The sequence below is a fragment of the Pyrus communis genome, chromosome 6 (assembly GCF_041283825.1).
Source record: "Pyrus communis isolate YQ-2024b chromosome 6, ASM4128382v1, whole genome shotgun sequence".
NCBI lineage: Eukaryota > Viridiplantae > Streptophyta > Magnoliopsida > Rosales > Rosaceae > Pyrus > Pyrus communis.
The window spans coordinates 12,741,422-12,763,314 of NC_142570.1; the positions used below are offsets into that span (position 1 = coordinate 12,741,422).

Sequence of the window (21,893 nt, forward strand, 5' to 3'; positions counted from 1 at the left end):
AAAAAGTGGCAAAGATGACCTGGAAGGTTGAATTCGAGTTGCACAGTTGGGGGAGAATGGAAAAGGAAAGCAGAGGAATGTTATTCACATATTTTCTTGCTCCTAATTAGTTTGACTTTCTTATGGTGTGTTCTTTTATATTATGGGTTTTGGCGTGAAGGCATTAAAGAGAGATTTGGCTGTTGATGTTTTAAATGGATTTGCTGAGTTATTGAAATCAAGGGGTAAGCAACAACAAGGAGATCAAGGGCACAAGTTTGTCAGAATTCATTTGGGTGCTTTAATGTAACAAAGAGTGGCCAGTGCATAATTGAAGATTTTTACCGTTTCTTTTTTTTTACTGTCAGCAATCAATTGGGGTAAGCTTTTCTGCGGTTACAGAAACGTAAAAGGGGAAAAGAAAAACAAGAAGAAAAACAGGGAGTAAGAAAAGAAGGAAGACTAGAGGTGCAGAAAAGCAGGGGGATTTTTCAGGCTTTTTCTAAACTAAATTTTCTTCTTATTTCTTATGGATTCAGTACCAATTTCGATTATGTTTTGGAACTAATTGCATTTGCTAGGGCTACGATATAGCCTAACTATGAATTCTTAATTTCTCGGTTTAATTATTTATGAATTTTCATTCACTTTGAGTATCATTTTGTTGTGCTTATGAGCTTGATTTTAATTCTTGTGATTAGCTACCACTTGGGTTTGAATCGAGTGTATGTGATGCGAGTTAACGCATATGCCATGTTATTAATTCGGTTTTAACGTCTTGCAAGTGGTACCATGAATTCCTTGTTGTAGATGCCATACACTAGGTTTCATGCGGTCTTGTAGTTAGTTCCCAAATTGTAAATGAACTTGTGTGTGTTTAGTAGTCTAGATGCCATAGATTATTAACACATATGAGTGTACGTAGTAATCTAGATGCCATGGATACTATATGAATTAGAGGAACTAGACCGTTAAGTTGGATGTTTATTTGTTAATAATTAACTGTTAGAATTAAGTAGGATTGGTTATGGTGAATCAGATGCTCTAGTGTTTTTCACAATTGAATTATAATTTGTTTACTTTGTTGTTGTCATCACTTAGCTAAATTCATTTCATTTTATTTACATCACCATTTCAAAATTCTCATTCAAATCATCAATTTTTCTTTTCCAATTCAAATGAAACTTAAATTTAGTTAGATAGTTAGAATTACATTCAATCTTAGTTGGAACGATCTTGTGCTTGCCTACTATATTATACTATGATTCGTACACTTGCGAGCATTAAAATTTTGGACTTAATTGGGTTGATTTTGATTAATCTAATTTTAGCAACACCATAACTCCATCATTCCAACTAATACCATAAACTCACCTGAACTTACCTATGTGTCCTGCGTTCACCTTTGCACTTCAAAGCATTCATAATAATTATGTGCAGATAATATACATATGGATATGCCATGATGCAATCTAATACTCAACCATAACATAGTGTTTCTAAATATATATATACGCAACATGGCGTGATATGCATAATCTATAACGCCCCACTTCCAAACTATTTATTTTCGCGAATAATTATCGGTAATAAGCCCAACTAGACACTAGTTTAATTAACTATCATTACTTATGTTTCGTTACTTTAATTTCTTGATTCTTCACACATTGATTTATGACCAGCATTTAACCACCAAATCATAAGGTTAAATCTCACATTTTCCACCAATGTCTCTCACATTGCTCATTTCTCCAAACAAGGCTATTGTCTCAATTATTTAGTCTCATTTATTATATGGCTGCATCTAATGTCTCGTTAGACTGCCTACATACCCAAAGCAGGGATCAAACCATTCGTAGTTCGTACTAGTCCTCCAAAGCATTCACAGAAATTATATGAAATGTTCAATTTATAAACGTTTGTTGAGATGTCAATCTTATATATATATATATAGATATATGATAGAAGGGAAAAGACCCACTCACCTTAGGTCTGCGATACAACTCCCAAGCACGAATATCGAGACATCACGAACGATCCTCACCTAGAACAATTATTTAGTCACGTCTCATAACTCTTATCCATAAAACCCATAGTTTACACAAAACACATCCTAAGGACATTCTAGAATGATTTGAGATCCATTGACCAAAAGTCAACCTTCGGTCAAAGATCAACGGTAAGGTCCACAACCCTACGTAACTCAATCCGGAAGATCCGCATCTCGAATTTCCGATCCGAAACTTCTAAAGATGCACATTAAACTTCTAGTGGTTGGATCTCCGCCAATTGCCAATTCAAGTGGCAGTAAATGTTTTATTTTACAAACTTACAAATCCAATTTGGGAAGATCCGTACATCAGATTTCTAATCCGTAAGTTTTTAATATCCTCAAATATTACATACTATAATGTATTAAAGTTTGGTGACGATCCAACGGCCGGATCATTGATTCATATAATGACCTTTTAACGTATTGTAGATAATTTAGGTTCTAACGATCAATCTAAGTCATACGATCCTCAGGACTGAACTCCAGGAATCTAATTTATCCTAAACATAACATTGACGGTCCTTAGGCCATGCGCTACCGCACACGTCGCCGTGAGTGGTGGTCAGCCGCCTCGACTCACCGGAAAATTTAACTATTTCTAAAAAATCTCAAAAATTATAGAAATGAAGATGTTAATGAGTAGGGCAACTTTCATACCTGTGACCAAGGCCAATTTGGCCGGGTAAAACCCCAATTTAGCTAAAATCCGTCAGAACCCTACGTGTGGGTGTGCTTCGATTCTTCCTCCTTGATGTTCCGCCGCCCTTACAACTGATTGGGCTTTGTTCCATACCTCAAGGGAAGTCTAATGGTGGTAGAGATGGGTGCGATTATTTTCAGATTTAGGTAAATTGAACCCAAATCCGCTGCACCGCACTGTGTGGTTTCTCCTAATTTTAAAGCCAAAACCCTTGATTTTTGAGGTGTAATAGGAAGAGGGAAGGTCATGGAGGGTTTTAAAAGGGTTGGTTTGATACGATTCATCGGAAAAATGGGCTAAAACCCATCGGAAATGGCAAGAACACCAATCGGGTCGAGTTACCAGTTCGCGGGTCGTGATTCCCCTTTTCTCCCTTCTCTCCTTTCTCCTTCTTTCTTCTCTTCCTGATTGGGCCATTCAATCCTCTCCGCTGCACCTTCTCCCTTTCTCTTTGGTTCTCCCTTCTTCTTCCTCCCTGTAGACCCCTTTTTTATTTTTTTATTTTTTTCTCCCTTTCTTTTCCAACCACCCTTAATAATAAATATAATAAAAATAATAACATGAAATGAATGAAATAATAAATAACAATCCTTACCAACGTACTTTTGAAATACAGTAAGGTAATAGTTCATATTCGTCATGAACTACTGATCAATGAAAATCAATATCCTCGCCATTACGGTATTCTCGTAAATTCACATTTTAAAATTTATAAAATCGTAAAATTAGGGACGGGTTGTCACACGATTTCTGTGGACAAGTTAAATAATTTGGTGAAGTTTCTACTTGTTTATGAATCTTCCATATACTAATAATAATTTATTTTGTAGTTTCCCCTTCAGATTGTATGGCTTGATTTGAGGAGCTGTTGTGTTTGTTGAGAAGATTAGATGCACGACAATGACAAAAAAGTTAAAACAAACTTCAAAGTAATTAAAAGTATTGAAAATGAGAGTTTCCCCCTTAAAACTTATTTTCTCTTACTTAAAACCCATCCTCTTTATTTTTTCAGACTTAAACCCCATTTACTAGAGTCCAACTAAGCAAATTTTCTTAGCAAGCTTGGTATGTCAGTTTTTATAATTCTCGTGTTCCTAAAATACCATCATAGAGTGTAAGTTTTTATTAATTCTTATGATTAATAATAAATTTTACATTTTATTGTTTTCAATGCAATTAAATGTCAATTAACCTATTGTCACATCCCAGCCCGGGGTAGATCATTTCCCAGGGCGGATCACTTCCGCTTTGGGCTTACCATTCCCTTACAGTTTTGTTTTTGGGAACTCACGAGCAACTTCCCAGTGGGTCACCCATCATGGAAGTGCTCTAACCCCCTTCTCGCTTAACTTCGGAGTTCCTACGGAACCCGAAGCCAATGAGCTCCCAAAAGGCCTCATGCTAGGTAGGGATGGGAATATACATTTAAAGATCATTCTCCTGGGCGATGTGGGATGTCACACCTATTGTCTGATTAGGCTTTCTTTTCTCAAATTTTTTTACCAACAGTTATTGTGACAGCCCGTCCCGGACTTTTCGTACCGTAGGGGTGAAATGACGGTTTTGCCCCTGATGGATAATTGTTGTTTGTGTGGTTGTTTTGGGTTCTTGGTTGGTTGCATCCCAGCCACACATCCATCATCATCCTCATCCCCCTCCTCTGTTCACCCTACCTGTCCCGAGACCCCATCTCTCTCTCCCATTCCTATCTTCTTGTACAAACAACACCATAACCTTTCGAAACTTCACGGATCGAGGAAACAAACTACATATTTGTGCTCATGAGGTCCTTAGGAGTTCAACCATACCCATTTCAGGTAAGGATACCTTCATTTTCATGTCGAACTCGGGATCCCCCGATTTGGTCACTGTTCATGCACACGTTAATTTTTGTGTTTTTGGGAATTTCAAGCTTGTAGGAAGCTTGGTGAGGTCTTTAGGAGGCTCGGGGTGGTTCGTTTGAAGGTTTTGGACGTCGGAATCGTAAGTTGCAGGTTTGGCCGAAGTTGGTGGTGTTTTCCTGGTGAGATTCCGTGGGTTTTAGTGATTGAAAGTGGTGAGACCTATCCCGAGGACGAGCGCGGTCACTCGAGGCAAGGGGGTTATGACCCTTCTACATACCAGTGAGTGGGCTTTTGATTTTTCGTATATACCTATATACTTATGTTTTTCCCAGAAAGTGAAATGAAACGTTTATACGTTTATATGCCATGCATTATGTTTACCCATTTAATTATGCATTATTAGTTGCATATATATATATATATATATGTTGGTGCTGCAGACGCACAAGTAAGTGCCAAGTGAGTTATGGTTTATGTTTATGTTCAGTAGTGATTTGAGATGCATAGAGAGCTCATAACCTGCACCCCCGGTGTTAATGCTCCCGCCCAGAGTTGGGCACAGTCCTTCACGTGATGATCACCTCCCGCGCCACACGCTCATCTTGGATCCAAGTTAGGTGCACAGTCCTGTCATACAGACCACTTGAGGTGGTTCCGACTCATAGGTGACTCGTGATTATTCGCCCAGTCTTCACGTGATTGTAGCACTTGAGCGTACTTATTATACACCTAGTCCTGTCGTACAAACCACTTTAGGTGGTTCCGACTCGTGTGCAGGTATAGTTAGTGAGATGGAGATTTGAGCTCTAGATTCAGCCGTACATGTCACGTTAGGTGACTCCGACTGACAAATTACATGGCATTGTTTGGCATTACTTGAGTACTTGCATTTTATTTCGAGACATTTGGCATGGCATATTTTCCGAGCATGATTTATATATATGTATATATTCTATTTTTCTGGGAAGTATACAGGTTTTACGGCGAGGGGTTAGAACTTGGTTTATGAAATGGTTTTTGAAAAGCTTTGTTTTTGCCCACTCATGCTTTCTGTTTTGCGCCCCTCCAGGTTCTAGGTTGGCTAGCACTTTTGGTGGCTCCCCAGAGGATTTTCTCGGCTTATCTGACAGATTAACACCAGTGTAGAACCACCTTTAGGTGTGTTTATTTAGTGTTGTTTCTCCCGGATTGCATTAGGTCTTCCATGCTCTGAACTTTGTTTTTCACACTTACGGTTGCACATGTATGTTATTTACTTTGTGTATAGCTGGGTTTTTATTTATTTGTACTTTTATTATTATTTATTAGCTTCCGCACTGTGCACATGGTTACGTCACTTCCACGTGACGGCCAGCATGCCCTGATCTCGGTCGGGGTGTGTCAGTTTGGTATCAGAGCATAGGTTTGGCAGTCCTGTACTTTTGTGAGTATTCTAATGGTTTTGGTGTCTTCTGTCAGAATTATGCCGCCTTATCGGGAACCACGTCGCTTTGCTGAACCTAGTTTCCCCGATGTAGCTCAGCTGGGGGAAGCTATCGCTACAATTATTCAGTCGGCGCTCCGCCCTCCCCAGAGGACTCATCTGGAGACTATGTACAATCTGAAGTTGGATAAATTCGAGGGCCACGTGGGCTTTGAGGGTGCGGAGCGGTGGCTAGAACATATTGAGAAGACCTTTCGTGTATTGCATAATCAGGGGAAACTCCCTGTTAAGAAGTGGGTTGAGACGACATCGTGGTTTTTGGGTAAGGATTCTGCATCCTGGTGGGAGCAAGAGGTTCGTCGTTTATCTCCAGCAGAAAGGACTGATTGAGATGTATTTAGAGAACTGTTCAGGAGAAGATTTGTGCCTCCTGAGTATATTGACCGCAAAAAGCAGGAATTCACTTAGTTGACACAGGGGAAGTTGACAGCAAACGAGTACTACCGGAGGTTTACTGATCTGTCTCGCTATCATCAGGATGTTGCTGGCAATCCGGCAGAGATGCTTCGTTGTTTCTGTTTGGGCACTAAGAAGAAGTGGCGTTCGATGACGACCACTACCCCTTGTGGCACCTACCAGGAGTTTTATGAGATTCTGTTGAGATTCAGAGAATATGCCCAGCGAGAGTAAGGAGGAAGAAAAAGATGGCAACCAGAGGAAAGATGGCAAGGGCAAGGGTCGGGCGTCGCTCGGACCTCGCAAGTCTCAGAGCTTCAAGAGGGGTGGCACTAGTTCTAGCTCTTTTAGCGGTGGTTTTAGCGCCACTGGTCAGGGTCGTGGTGGTAGGTTTGCTGGTGGTGCTAGAGGCCAGATACAGGGTGATGCTGGTAGAAGTAGAGCCCTAGTTTACCGCAGGTGTAATAATCGACATTTTGGTGAGTGTAGGCGAGGTAGCGGTGGTTGCTTTACTTATGGGCAGATGGGACATTGGGCTGCAAATTGTCCCCAGAGTCAGCAGAGGCCCCAATAGACTTTCTTGCCACCACCTGCACCGATCCAGCAGGTTCCTAGTCCTGGTAGTTATGGGCAGACGGGTCGAGGTGGTGCCTATTACTATCAGGGTGATGCTGTTCCTTATACCCCGGGACAATATCCATATCCCCAGGATCTATATTCTCAGGGTGGTTATCCTCAATATTCTGGTGGCTATATGCCATCCTCCAGTTCCAGCAGGCGGGTCTCAGTGGTTACAGGGAGGACAATCTCAGCAGGGGGAGATTGCTGCGAGTAGTGCGGGGTCTTCGAGGCAGTCTGGTCAGCCAGTCAGGGGCGTGGTGCACAGAGTCGTGGTGGCCAGACGAGTAGAGGTCGTGGTGGACGGCAGCAGACCCAGGGGCGTATTCATAATATCTCTCTGCAGAACGCTCAAAACAATCCAGACTTGATAATGGGTACGTTAAATATCCTTGGTTATTTTGCTAGAGTATTAATTAACTGTGGTGCTACACATTTTGTGATTTCTCATACATTTGCTCAAGTGACGCAACCTCACCCTACACCTCTAGGGTATGATTTAGAGTTTGCTATGCCTAGAGGGGAGAGATGTATTGTAGATTGTGTGTACCCAGGATGTCCAGTGATGGTGGATGATGTTGTTATGTTAGCTAATCATATCCCGTTGGATATTGTTGACTTTGATGTGATTTTGGGCACAAATTGGTTGCATTTCAATCGTACCAATATTGATTGTTACGGGAAAATAGTTACTTTCCATCGTCCTGAATTAGCTGTGGTTACTTTTGTGGGCGAGCAGAGTGGGGTGAGACATGTCGTTATTTCTGCTGTGTGAGCGAAAAGGTTGTTATCTAAAGATTGCCAAGGGTATTTAGCTCATGTGGTGTTGTATGATGTTGTTCCTAGTAGTGTGGAGGATGTAAGGGTAGTCAGGTATTTTTCTGATGTTTTCCCTGAGGATTTACCTGGTTTGCCGCCAGACCGAGACATGGAGTTCACCATTGATTTGCTTCCAGGTACTAATCCTATATCTTTGACTCCTTATCATATGGCTCCTGCTGAGTTGAGAGAATTGAAAGTTCAGTTGCAGGAATTAGTGGATAAGGGTTTTATTCAGCCTAGTACTTCACCTTGGGGAGCTTTAGTGTTGTTTGTGAGAAAGAAAGACGGAACTTTGAGGCTATGTATTGATTACCGACAATTGAATCGGGTAACGATTAAGAACCGTTATCCATTGCCGCGTATTGATGATTTATTTGATCAGCTTCGAGGCGCTTGTGTATTCTCCAAGATTGACTTAAGGTCTGGATATTATCAGCTGAAGATTAGTAGGGATGATGTTCCCAAAACGGCTTTCAGGATTCGTTATGGTCATTACGATTTTCTGGTTATGCCATTTGGATTGACGAATGCACCAGCTGCTTTTATGGATTTGATGAACCGAGTATTCCAGCCATATTTGGATAGGTTTGTTATTGTTTTCATTGACGACATTCTGGTGTACTCTAAATCTAAATCAGAGCATGTTCGGCATCTTACTTTAGTGTTGAAAAGATTGAGGGAACACCAATTGTATGCTAAATTTAGCAAGTGCCAGTTTTGGTTAGACCAAGTTGCATTTTTGGGGCACGTCATTTCAGCTCAGGGTATCTTGGTGGACCCTCAAAAGGTGGTAGCTGTGGAGAAGGGGGAACAACTGCGAACTGTCACTGAGGTGAAGAGTTTCCTTGGTTTAGCAGGGTATTATCGACGGTTTGTTAAGGATTTTTCTGTGATTGCTTTACCACTGACAAGGTTAACGAGGAAAGATGTTAAATTTGAGTGGGATGATAAGTGTGAGCAGAGTTTCCAGCAGTTGAAGTATTGTCTCACTCATGCACCTGTTTTGGCACTCCCGGACGATAGTGGTGATTTCGAGGTCTATAGTAATGCTTCTTTGAATGGTCTGGGTTGTGTGTTGATGCAGCATGGTAGGGTAATTGCTTATACTTCACGACAATTGAAACCTCATAAGTTGAATTACCATACGCATGATTTGGAGTTAGCTGCCATTATTTTTGCGCTGAAATTGTGGAGACATTACCTTTATGGAGAGAAATGCAAGATCTTTACAGATCATAAGAGTCTTCAGTATCTTTTTAAGTAGAGGGATCTTAATCTTCGTCAGCGAAGGTGGTTGGAACTGCTTAGTGATTATGACTGCACGATTGATTATCGCCCTGGTCGTGGAAATGTGGTAGCTGATGCACTTAGCAGGAAGTCTCAGGGCCGTATCAATGTGTTGTATGTTAGTCGCGTTCCTCTTCTGGCAGATTTAAGATCCACAGGAGTGAGGTTAGAGGCAAAAGATCGAGAAGTGGCTTTACTTGCTAATTTTCAAGTTAGGCCAGTTTTAGTTGATCGGGTGCTTGAAGCTCAGGTAGCTGATGAGGAAACTCAAGAAATAATCCAAGCTCGAGATCAAGGGAGGAGGAGAGACCTCAGAGTTCGTGAATCGGATGACATGCTGATGCAAGAGGGTAGGATGTTTGTGCCTAATAATTTGGATTTAAAGAAAGCAATTCTCGATGAAGCACATATCTCAGCTTATGCTATGCATCCAGGAGCTACTAAAATGTATCATACCATTAGACCATTTTATTATTGGCCGGGTATGAAGAGGGAAATAACTGAGTATGTGAGTAGGTGTGCTGTTTGTCAGCAAGTTAAAGCGGAAAGGAAGAAGCCGTTTGGGTTATTGCAGCCACTTCCCGTTCCAGAGTGGAAATGGGAAAACATTACTATGGATTTTGTGTACAAGCTTCTGCATACATATAATGGTTTTGACGGCATTTGGGTGATTGTTGATCGGCTTACTAAGTCAGCACAATTTATTCCAGTAAGGGATAAGTATTCTTTGGGCCGATTATCTGAGTTGTTCATCTTCAAGATCATGAAGTACCATGGTGTCCCTGTGAGTATTGTCTCGGATTGTGACCCAAGATTTACATCTAAATTTTGGGTGGCGTTTTAGGAAGCATTGGGTACGAGACTACTTTATAGTACGGCGTATCATCCTCAGACGGATGGACAGTCAGAAAGAACCATTCAGACATTGGAGGATATATTGCGAGCTTCGGTGTTACAGTTTGGCGATGCTTGGCACAAAGGGTTAGATTTAATGGAATTTGCTTACAACAACATCTTTCATTCGAGTATTGGCGTGGCACTATTCGAGGCGTTGTATGGTAGATCTTGTCGCACACCCTTGTGTTGATCAGAGGTCAGAGAAAGAGTTTTGGTGGGCCCGAAGATTGTTGAGGAGACTACTCAAAATGTTCAGGTAATCAAGTCTAACCTAAAGGCGGCCCAGGATCGGCAAAAGAGTTTAGTTGATTGGCATACTACTGACAGAGTGTATGAGGTTGGCGATTGGGTGTTTCTGAAGGTTTCACCATGGAGAGGCATTGTACGATTTGGAAAAAAAGGTAAGCTGAGTCCCAGGTATATCGGACCGTACTTGATCACCGAGCGGGTTGGTAAGGTGGCTTACAGGCTGGAGTTGCCTTCTAAGCTAGCTAAATTACATAACGTTTTTCACGTGTATATGCTCCGACATTATGTTGCAGATCTGTCTCATGTGATACCTCCTCAACCCTTGGAAATTAATCCGGATTTGACTTATGATGAGGAACCAGTGATGATTCTAGATTGGAAAGAAAAGGTTCTGAGGAATAAGACGGTGAATTTGGTGAAAGTTTTGTAGAGGAATCATTCCGTGGAGGAGGCTTCTTGGGAAACTGAAGATTGGATGAGAGATTTGTATCCTCGGTTGTTCTTTGGTCGTTAGTGGTTGTTGTGAGTGCTTGTTTTGAATTTCGGGATGAAATTTTATTAAGGTGGGTAGGTTGTGACATCCCATCCCGAACTTTTCGTACCGTTGGGGTGAAATGATGGTTTTGCCCCTAATGGATAATTGTTGTTTGTGTGGTTGTTTTGGGTTCTTGGTTGGTTGCATCCCAGCCACATATCCATCACCATCCTCATCCCCTTCCTCTGTTCACCCTACCTGACCCGAAACCCTCCTCTCTCTCCCATTCCTATCTTCTTGTACGGACAACACCATAACCCTTGGAAACTTCACGGATCGAGGAAACAAACTACATATTTGTGCTCGTGAGGTCCTTAGGAGTTCAACCATACCCATTTCAGGTAAGGATACCTTCGTTTTCACGTCTAACTCGAGATCCCCCGATTTGGTCATTGTTCATGCACATGTTAAATCTTGTGTTTTTGGGAATTTCAAGCTTGTAGGAAGCTTGGTGAGGTCCTTAGGAGGCTCAGGGTGGTTCTTTTGAAGGTTTTGGACGTCGGGATCATGAGTTGCAGATTTAGCCGGAGTTGGTGGTGTTTTCCCGGCGAGATTCCGTGGGTTTTAGTGCTTGAAAGTGGTGAGACCTACCCTAAGGACGAGCGCGGTCACTCGAGGCAAGGGGGCTACGACCCTTCTACATACCAGTGAGTGGGCTTTTGGTTTTCCGTATATACCTATATACTTATGTTTTTCTCAGAAAGTGAAATGAAACGTTTATACATTTATATGCCATGCATTATGTTTACCCATTTAATTATGCATTATTAGTTGCATATATATATATATATATATATGTTGGTGCTGCATACGCACAGGTAAGTGCCAAATGAGTTATGGTTTATGTTTATGTTCAGTAGTGATTTGAGATGCATAGAGAGCTCATAACCTGCACCCCCGGTGTTAGTGCTCACGCCCAGAGTTGGGCACAGTCCTTCACGTGATGATCACCTCCCGCACCACACGCTCATCTTGGATCCAAGTTAGGTGCACAGTCCTGTCGTGCATACCACTTTAGGTGGTTCCGACTCGTAGGTGACCTGCGATTATTCGTTCAGTCTTCACGTGATCGTAGCACTTGAGCGTACTTATTATACACCCAGTCCTGTCGTACAGACCACTTTAGGTGGTTCTGACTCGTGTGCAGGTATAGTTGGTGAAATGGAGATTTGAGCTTTAGATTCAGCCGTACAGGTCACGTTAGGTGACTCTGGCTGACAAATTACATGGCATTGTTTGGCATTACCTGAGTACTTGCATTTTATTTCGAGACATTTGGCATGGCATATTTTCCGAGCATGATTTATATATATGTATATATTCTATTTTTCTGGGAAGTATACAGGTTTTACGGCGAGTGGTTAGAACTTGGTTTATGAAATGGTTTTTGAAAAGCTTGTTTTTGCCCACTCACGCTTTCTGTTTTGCATCTCTTCAGGTTCTAGGTTGGCTAGCACTTTTGGTGGCTCCCCAGAGGATTTTCCCGGCTTATCTGACAGATTATCACCAGTGTAGGACCACCTTTTGGTGTGTTTATTTAGTGTTGTTTCTCCCGGATTGCATTAGGTCTTCCGTGCTCTGAACTTTGTTTCTCACACTTACGGTTGCACATGTATGTTATTTACTTTGTGTATAGCTGGGTTTTTATTTATTCGTACTTTTATTATTATTTATTAGGTTCCGCACTGTGCACATGGTTACGTCACTTCCACGTGACGGCCAACATTTCCTGATCTCGGTCGAGGTGTGTCAATTGTTTTATCGTGAAACTAACTTACCTTATTAGCATGCAATATATAATATAAATAAATATATTGTGGTGTTTTATGTTGAAATATGGACAAATAATTCGTGTAAAAAATAATTATACAAAATAATGGTTGTATTTTTTTTCTTTTCATAGAAAATAATTTACCTAGCTATATGTTAGTATCCACTTAGATTAGAATGCTGTAAAAATAATTTACCTACCCCATCGGTGTGATATTGTAAAGAAAAAATGTATATGATTACTTTGGATATTATAATTAATTATATGACTTTATTATTTGTATAGGTAAATTAATAAGTAGATTGGTGAATTAGTGACACACCCCGACTCGGAATGTCCACTAGGACTCCGAATCGAGCTGTGCTGGCCAACACTTGGAAGGTGACGAAGCCATAAAGTGTAATGATGTGGAAAATGTGAATAAATTTAAACCTAAATAGACCTAAAGACGAGTGTGTTGTGAGCGGGGATGAATCCATTTCACACGCGACGTCAGAGCATAAGTAAAGTACAGTAATATGGGTAAGGATCACACCCTCAGAGGTAGCCAGATACTGAGATTTGTCATGAATCCTCGTCGATACAAACTTTCAGCAGCTAAAACCTGGAGGGGCGCAAAACAAGGGTGAGTGGGCCTGAAAATAAAGTTTTTAATAAAAACCTTTCGAAAATGTTATAACCCCTCACTGTAAAACCCTTATAATTTCTCAGAAAATAATAATACATACGTATATAGAAAGCATGCTCGAGAGTAGTGAAAGCCAAATATATGCCATGTCAAGTATCTCAGCAATGAAATGAGTAAGCCAGGTAAAATAAATCAATGTAAAATGATATGCTAGCCGGAGTCACCTAACATGACCTATACGGTTGAATCTATAGCTCATTACGAGTCGGAACCACCTAATATGGTCTGTACGACATGGCTGTGCACCAAACTTGGATCCAAGATGAGCGTGCGGTGCGGGAGGTGAACTTCACGTAAAGGGCTGTGCGTTGACCATAGGTGGGAGCACTACCACCGGGGTGCAAGATAATGAGCTCTACATGCCTCTACGTATAACCATAACCAATGCAACCACTAACATCATACAGTACTCACCTAAAACTTACCTGGCCTCCGCAATGTCATACAATAGTATGCATATACATACCAATGCATATAATAAAATGAAATGCAAGCATGACATGGCACTTAAAACGTAAATCCATTTAAAACAATTTCTGCGAAAAATGGAAAACATATATATACGTATATATAGAAAACCAAAAGCCCACTCGCCTAGAGTCTGCGCTACAACTCCCTAACACAAACATCAAGGCATCACGAACGATCGGTGCCTAAAACAATTATCAAATCATGTCTTAGAATTCTCATCAATAGAACATATAACTTACATATCCTATTCGGGAAGATCCATACATCGGATTCTCGATTCATAAGTTTTTAATATCGTCAAATATTACGTATTATAATGTATCAAAGTTTGGTGACGATCCAACTGTTGGATCGTCAATTGATATAATAATCAAGCGGCGGACCTTAATGAAACTACATTCATATGAAGGAAATTCCTCAATCGGACTTCACCAATGGAATCAGGGTATTCAAATTTAGCCTAGGAAGGTCATGGGACGTCTCAGCCCACGCACTGCCATAGGTGGCGGTCGGCCCCCCAACTTGCCTGAAAATTCTACTATTTCAAAAAATTCTCAAACTTTACAAGAATAAAGATCTCAATGAGTGGAGCAACTTTCATACCTGTGACTAAGGCCAATTTGGCCGGCAAAAGCCTTAATTTCATGAAAGCCCATTGGAAACCCTTAAATTTGGTGTTCTTGATTCGACTCCCAAAACAACTCCGTTGCTCCAACCAATGCATGGGCTTTGTTCCAGGCCTCAAGGGAAGTCAATTGATGGTAATGGTTGACTGAGGTACCTTCGGATTTGGTGGGTCGCCACTCCGTAACCGTGGTACCCACCGGTGCAAAACCCTTCAATTCCAAACCCTATCCTTTCAAATTTGAAGTGGAAATGGTAGATGAGGAGTAGAATTGATGACTGGAAATGATGAATTGGCCCATTTCGTCGGAAAAATGGTGAAATTCACTGGAGAACCCACCGGTTACAACCTGGGTCGCGGGTCGAAAGGGGACCTGGCCGGTTCCTCTCCTTTCCCTTCCTTGTTCTCTCTTCCCATTGGTCACTATCTCTTTCTGGTCTGGTTCCTCCCTCCTTTCTCTCCTTTATATTTCATCTCCACTGCCCAATTTTCCTTTCTTTAAATTTGGGCCACACACGTACCTGTCCAGATTAAGCTTAAAAAAACTGGAGCTTTCCAAATATCTCCTTCGTTATAACTCCAAATCACGATCCGTTTGTGCCCACGCGTCCGTAACGATGAGTACTACGAGGACACGCCAAGAAAATGAATCTTACGTAATTCGGCAAGGTAGTCAACAAAAGTCAACACATTTACCTTGAAGGGCATTTTTGTAAATTCACTTTTTTTTTTAAATTATAAAAATCATAATAATTGGGAACGGGTCGTTACAATTAGTATGTACTACAAAAATGTAGATAAATTATCTTGTAACAAAAGAATATAGGTAAATTAGTGAATTTTTAAAATATAGGTAAATAGTTTGTATCAAAAGAATGTAGACAATTAGTTTGTATCAAAAGAATGTAGGTAAATTAGTGAATTTTTAAAATATAGGTAAATAGTTTGTCATACGTGGTTTTAAAACAGGAGATCATTGCTTATTGCTAGCATAATTGAAGGTGAGTAATAATAATATCCATTGACATATTTGGTCATTATGGCATAAGTTGTAAATATTTTATAAGGATATGTCATTTATTTGCCAACTGTAAATGCGAATATTCCTCTGATGAATAAGAAAAGAACACGTGTACAAATAATATTTTGTATTAATTTTGGGGTTACAATCTCTTTTACAATTTGATCCTCTGATTCTATCTTTGTAAGGTGTAGATTTGTGGATGGGCTGTTGATCCAAAGGGCTTAATCTTAGGATGAACGAGGATGAATGGATCTTTAAGGGCCTTCAAAGCTTGATCTTGATGAATAGTTGTGTGGATTTCTTCAAGGGCCGCTGGGCTTGATCTTGATGAATGAGGATGAACGAATCTTCAAGGGCCTTTGGGGCTTGATCTTGATGAACAAGGATGAACGGATCTTCAAGGGCCTTCGGGGCTTCATCTTGATCAACGAGGATGAACGGATCTTCAAGGGCCTTTGGGCTTGTCTTGATCTTGATGAACGATGAACGGATCTTTAAGGGCCTTTGGGCTTGATCTTGATCAACGAGGATGAACAAATCTTCAAGGGCCTTTGGGGCTGGATCTTGATGAACAGTTATGGGTTTCTTCAAGGATTTGACGAAGAACGAAGAGAGCTTTCTTGATCCTTCGGGATTCTTGGGAATTTGGGAAGTTGGATGCTTGAAAGCTTTAGAGTTTCATAGCTTCAAGGATTTGGGGAATTCTCTTCCAATTTGGGAGTAGGGAAATGTATATATGAATTGGTCCTTTTAAATGGATGAAATGGCCTTGTATTTATAGAATTTTTTTCAAGGCCTAATTTTGAATATAATATTCAGATGAAATAAATCATTTATGCCAGGTATTGACACGTGTCCTATTTGATGACTTTTCTAATTTTTTATTTTTATTTTTTTGTTGAGTCATACGACATGTGTAAAATTAATATGACACATGAATGTTGAAATTTTAATGCATTGGTTAACATTTATTTCACCGAAATTTTGATGTCTACAAATGCCCCCACTTCAAGGCGTGTCGTATACATATTCTTGTCAAGTGTAGAAGATGCATTTTGAAGTCCCTTAAGGTAGATGTTGATCCAAGTGCCGTCGAGGCTTGATCTTGAATTGGGTTTGGAAATTTCTTCAAGGGCCATTGGGGCTTGATCTTGAATTCAGCTGGAAGATTTTCTGGTTTCCTCCAATTGTTGATTTTCCACAGGCTTAATCTTGAACTGAGGGCTTTTTTCTGCCAGAGTTCCTCCAAAGGTCTGAATTTACTCATTTTATCTGGAGCTGAATTGAATTTAAGGGTGGTGGACACTTGATCTTGATTCGGACTTATGATTCCTTCAAGGGTCGTTGAGGCTTGATTTTGAATGAAATGGGACCACGAGTGGTTTCACGGCAAGTGACCTTCGGTTTTGTTAAGGATGAATCAGCACATGCAGTTGTTGATTATCCACAAGTTTGATGTTTCATTGTCACTCGTCTTATCTGTTCTCCCGGCAGATATGGTATCCTTTCTGGAAGTACATTAGCAATTGAAGATGAGTACTCAAGAGCGATGTTAGGTAAGCAATCAGGGAAGGGGTTCTAGGCAATCGATTCCTGACTGGAAGCTTGATTCTAAGTACCGACTGATTGCTCTCCTTCTCATTGTCCTACAGGTAAGAACAATGATAAAGAAAATGTCAGGGAGAAAGCATGATATGAGATACTTTTGCTCTTGAAGAAGCAGTGGTGATTTAATGGCGTTGCTCGGCGAGGCTTTGTTCTTCGGCGACAGTGCCAGCGAAAGGCTGTTGAAGCTTCTCGAGCTCTTCAATTAGAGTGACAATGTCGAGCTTGGATTTGACTTAGACATATCCGTCTGAATTATGCAGTTCTGCAAGGAAGGGCATCGTGCTATAGTGATTTGTTACAGCTCGTCATGCTGCATTCTTCTCTGCTTGTTTCTTTTGCATAACATAAGTGGTGTGCGACCCTTTGCATTTGAATAGTCTTTCAAAGCATCACTTCTTAGCAACTCATCCATGCTTGGTAGCTTCAGTGTAAAGAGCCAATATCGTATCAATTGTTCTAAGGTATTTGCTGAGGAAATTCGAAACCTAACAACAGTTGAAGATGAGTACTTGAAAACAACGTAAGGTAAGTAACTAGGCAAAGGTTTCGGGCAATTAGTTCTAGATCGGAAATTTGATTTCAAGTTCCGATTGATTGCTTTCTTTCTCCTTATCTTGCAGGTGAGAACAAGGGCAAATGAAAAGACAGGGAAAAAGCATGATATGAGATACCTTTGCTTTCGACCCTAATGATATGAGACACGTTTTCTTTTGAAGAAGTAGCGGATGAATCAACACATGCATTTGTTGTGCTTGTCTCCATATGCTTCAATGTATCATGTTCATTTGCCTCATTTGTTTTGCAGGCAGATGTGGTATCTTCTTTGGAAGTACATCAATGGTTGAAGATGAGTACTTAAGAGCAATGCTAGGTAAGCAATCAGGGAAGGGGGTGGGGTTCCAGGTAGTCGGTTCCAAATCGAAAGGTTGATTCCAAATGCCAGTTGATTGCTTTCTTTCTCCTTGTCCTGTAGGGAAGAACACGAATAGAGAAGAGGATAGGGAGAAAGCATGCTATGAGATACTTTTGCCTTCGACCCTGATGATCTGAGATACTTTTGCTTTGGTGTGACTTGGTTAAAGAGGTATTTTCAGGAAGGAAGAAAACTGAGTATGTTGAGAGGTTTGGTTGTAGATATATTCTTGGCAAGGAAGAAGAGTTAGGCGTTTTGGATGTGTGCCTTGCCATGAAGGATGAAGGTCGACATATATAGGGATTTCTCAATAGCAGGTAGTGGTACGGATGTGGCCTTGTCACCCATGCTTGTCGGCAACGTGTTGTAGTTGAAATAGTGAAATTCACGCGTTTTCAACTCTGTCAGAGATATTTGACAAAGTTGCTCGTGATATCTGAAAAGCTAAGATTGCATCTGAAAAGTGTTGACAGACTTTATGCAGGAAAATCCAGCTTTTGAAATTCGAAGAGTGGTGTCTCTTTGATTTTTTGAACAGGTGGCTATTGCCACTCCTTTTACGTAGACTTTGAAGATTGCCCACCCGTGAAAATTGTCTCTGCTATATTTATGAGATTTTACCCCATCCCACCCTTTTCTTTTATCATTTTTGAAAATAGCTTACCCATCTAACGTTAGATTAGATTTAAGTCTCAGGAGTGATACAGATGAGCCGCGTCATTATAATATATGACACCCGTCCTTTTTATCTTCTAATGACCCTCTTACGGTTGGAGACTCTATGATGAGGGATGAGATAACAACTACAGTAGTAACTAGAAACCTCCTCACTCCTAGAGATAATAGGCTTCTTTCAAGACGGTCTGATGAGTTGGCCATTCGAGACTATCTGGCTCTCAATGTTCAGTATGCATGCTCTGTGTCCAATATGGACCAACGCCTACTTGCTCGAACTCCCCAAGTTGAATCATTAACGATCGAGGTCGCAAAACTTAAACGAGAGATGAAATGTCGGAAGCGCAAGAATAGAGAGTTGCACATGCTTGCAAATAATTATTCAATGAGCATGAAGAGAAAGCTTGATTAGATGCATGAATCTGAAGGTCGGATTCAAAGTGATGATTAGAGGTTTGTGGCTATATTCTAGAGGCACTTTTTGCCTTCGCCATTCGGAGTTCGACCGAGTATCGAGGCGTCACATGATCAATCTTTAGTGCCTCCTTCTTCTGGGGTTCTGCTGGGTGCTGAGGTTTCACATAAGCAACCTTTGTGAAGGGTCCCTTTTTTTTTTTTTTTTTTTCTTTTTCTTTCTTTCTTTCGCCTTTTTTGTTTTTTTTTTTTTGGTATATATATATATTTGTAATTTCTCAGAGATATCAATAGACATGCTTTATTTCATTCAGTGTATTGTGCTAAATACAAATAAAACATATATCTCACTAAGATGTGTTACTTCCCTTTTTTATTTTTTTGCAAAGGATATCGTTCCTATTTAGAAAAATGTGAGCTCCACCTTTGAATTGGCATGCGGGAACTTATGTCAAATGTGTTGACGATAAGGAAGTTGGCCTATTGGACATGGGTGTTGCAGTGACAGGTCTGTGGAGCGTATGGCAGAAGTTGCTGCTGAGTTGCAGTTCCGTCGCTAGGGAAGCTGAGAGCAGACGAGAGCAGATGTACCATTTCCTCTGATGGCTTTGCAAATCTACCATTTCATTTGAAGCTTTGCAAACTTACCTGATCTCAGCATCTTAAACCTTGATCCTGAACCTTTCCCTCTGAAGGTTTTGCGGAACTCCGACTGAGAAAAGACAGGAGTAGGCTGCGGTGAGAAGAGAGGCTAGGTGGCATGCGTGGCTGGTGGTGGAGGCCAACTTGCTCCAGGTGTGCGCACCATGTGCAGCATGTGGGGTTTGGTAGAGTAAGGATGAAGGAGACCGACGCCGCCGTCGCAACTGCTTCCATTCATGGCTTTGAGGGATGTGAGAGACAACTGGAGACGAGGAAGCTTTGGGTAATGATTTGGACCAGCTTGGAGTCGAGTGAGGATGGGCCACATGAGTTGGGCTCATTGCTGGTGGACTCGTTGATGGTGTGAACCATGCTGGGCCTAAGCAATTGTAGATTTATATATATATATATATATATATATATATATATATATATATATATTTGTATATTTACAACCTGTATTTTTTTTTTCAAAAAGCTGTAATTTAATTTCTGTACATGGAAAACTTGTATTTCTTTTTATTTTTTTTATTTTTTTTGTAATGAAATTAACTTTAATAAAATCCTTACTTTTTATTTTGATGTGATTGAACTCGAAGTTGAATGTTTGAGCGGCCTACGTACTCTTCCAAAGAAGATATCAAGTCATAACGTCGTTTAAATACATAATATTTTTTGGTATTTTTTTTTCTTTTGTGTCGTACACAGTTTATGCTCGTGCAGGCAATGAACGTTTTGGTGCCGTTTACAGTTTTAGCTAGTGCAACCAATGACCGTTTTGGTGCCATTTGCAATTTTAGCTCGTGTAGGCAATGAGCTTTTGTTGTCGTCTTTTATGCTTGTGCGGACAAGGATCTTTGGTTGTCGCCTTTTAGGCTCGTGTGAATGAGGAGCTTTGTGAATTTGTCAAACAATCTTGGAGAGGTATTCCTTGTAATCTTCATAGCAAAGAGTCTTGACTGAGTGATTGAAGAAGTCTTTGGGGAAGAAATTGCGTATCATGATGGCAACGGACGATCTTCGTGTCATAATTTCATCGTCCTCAACACTTTCATGTAGCTTTGGAGGTTAACGAGAGCTGCTTTGCCCCCTTTCCGATTGATGAACTTGTGGAAGAGACGTATGCTTATTGTGCAGTTTCTTTGGAGTGACATGAGTCTATTCTTCAACTTGACTTGACTTGACTAACATGGCTTTGGAGTATACAGCCAGCGGTTGAGGTGAAGATTTTGAGTCGAAAGAGCCAGAAGTGACGGTGGTATAGTTTGACTTTACCACATCATTAAGATTTAGCTCGATGATTCCCTTCTGTGCTAACTTTATGATGAGATCTTTCAGCACAAAGCACTTTTCCGTCGAATGATTGATGAAGCGGTGGAATTTACAGTACCTTGGATTGTCAGTACGATTCATCTCTTCCAGCCATCTACACTCAGGTAGGTCGATCTCCTTTTTGTTAAGCAAGTTTTTCAACATGGCAACCACATTAGAGTCAAGGAATGGATAAGTTTTCTCCTCAAGCTCCTTCAAAGTACGTTTACGCATCTCTTGATCACAAAAAGCTTTGGTTTGAATCGTTTTGCTTCATGTAGAGATTATGACGGGAGCTGTGTTGACCGTCATTGCTTCCTTGGTGGGTTTCAATATAGCCTTCTCCACCTTTGGCCCAAAAACTTTGTCGTTCTTGTAGTCGGCGATCGATTCTTTCTTCCCAAGATTGGCGATACTTAACTCTATGTTATGGGCGTGGGTAGCTAACTCCTTGAAGGGCCGTGGTTTGATGTCTTGAAGGATGTAGTGTAATCCCTACTGCATGCCTTGAACACACGTCTCAATCGATGAGGTCTCCGAAAGTCTGTCTTTGCAGTCGAGGCTTAGAGTGCGCCATCGGTTGATGTAGTCAATGATTGGCTCATTTTTCCATTACTTTGTATTTGTGAGCTTCAGCATACTTACAGTGCGGTGGGTGTTGTAGAAGCGATTGAGGAATTCCCGCTGCAACTGCTCTCAACTGTTAATGGACTCAGGCTCTAGGTCGGTGTACGAGTCGAACGCATTCCCATTTAGAGAGCGGACAAACTGCTTTGTGAGGTAGTTTCCTTCAGTCCCAACGTTGTTGCAAGTCTCAACGAAATGGGCGATGTGTTGCTTTGGGTTTTCATTTCCATCAAACTGCAATAAACTTTGGTGGTTGGTACC

The 21,893-nt window shown here is 40.8% G+C and overlaps 1 pseudogene; it reads right to left on the minus strand.

Annotated features, from left to right (window-relative positions):
• Nucleotides 1-20,600: 20,600 nt before the first annotated feature.
• On the minus strand, nucleotides 20,601-21,509 carry LOC148696313 (uncharacterized; annotated as a pseudogene).
• Nucleotides 21,510-21,893: the final 384 nt, after the last annotated feature.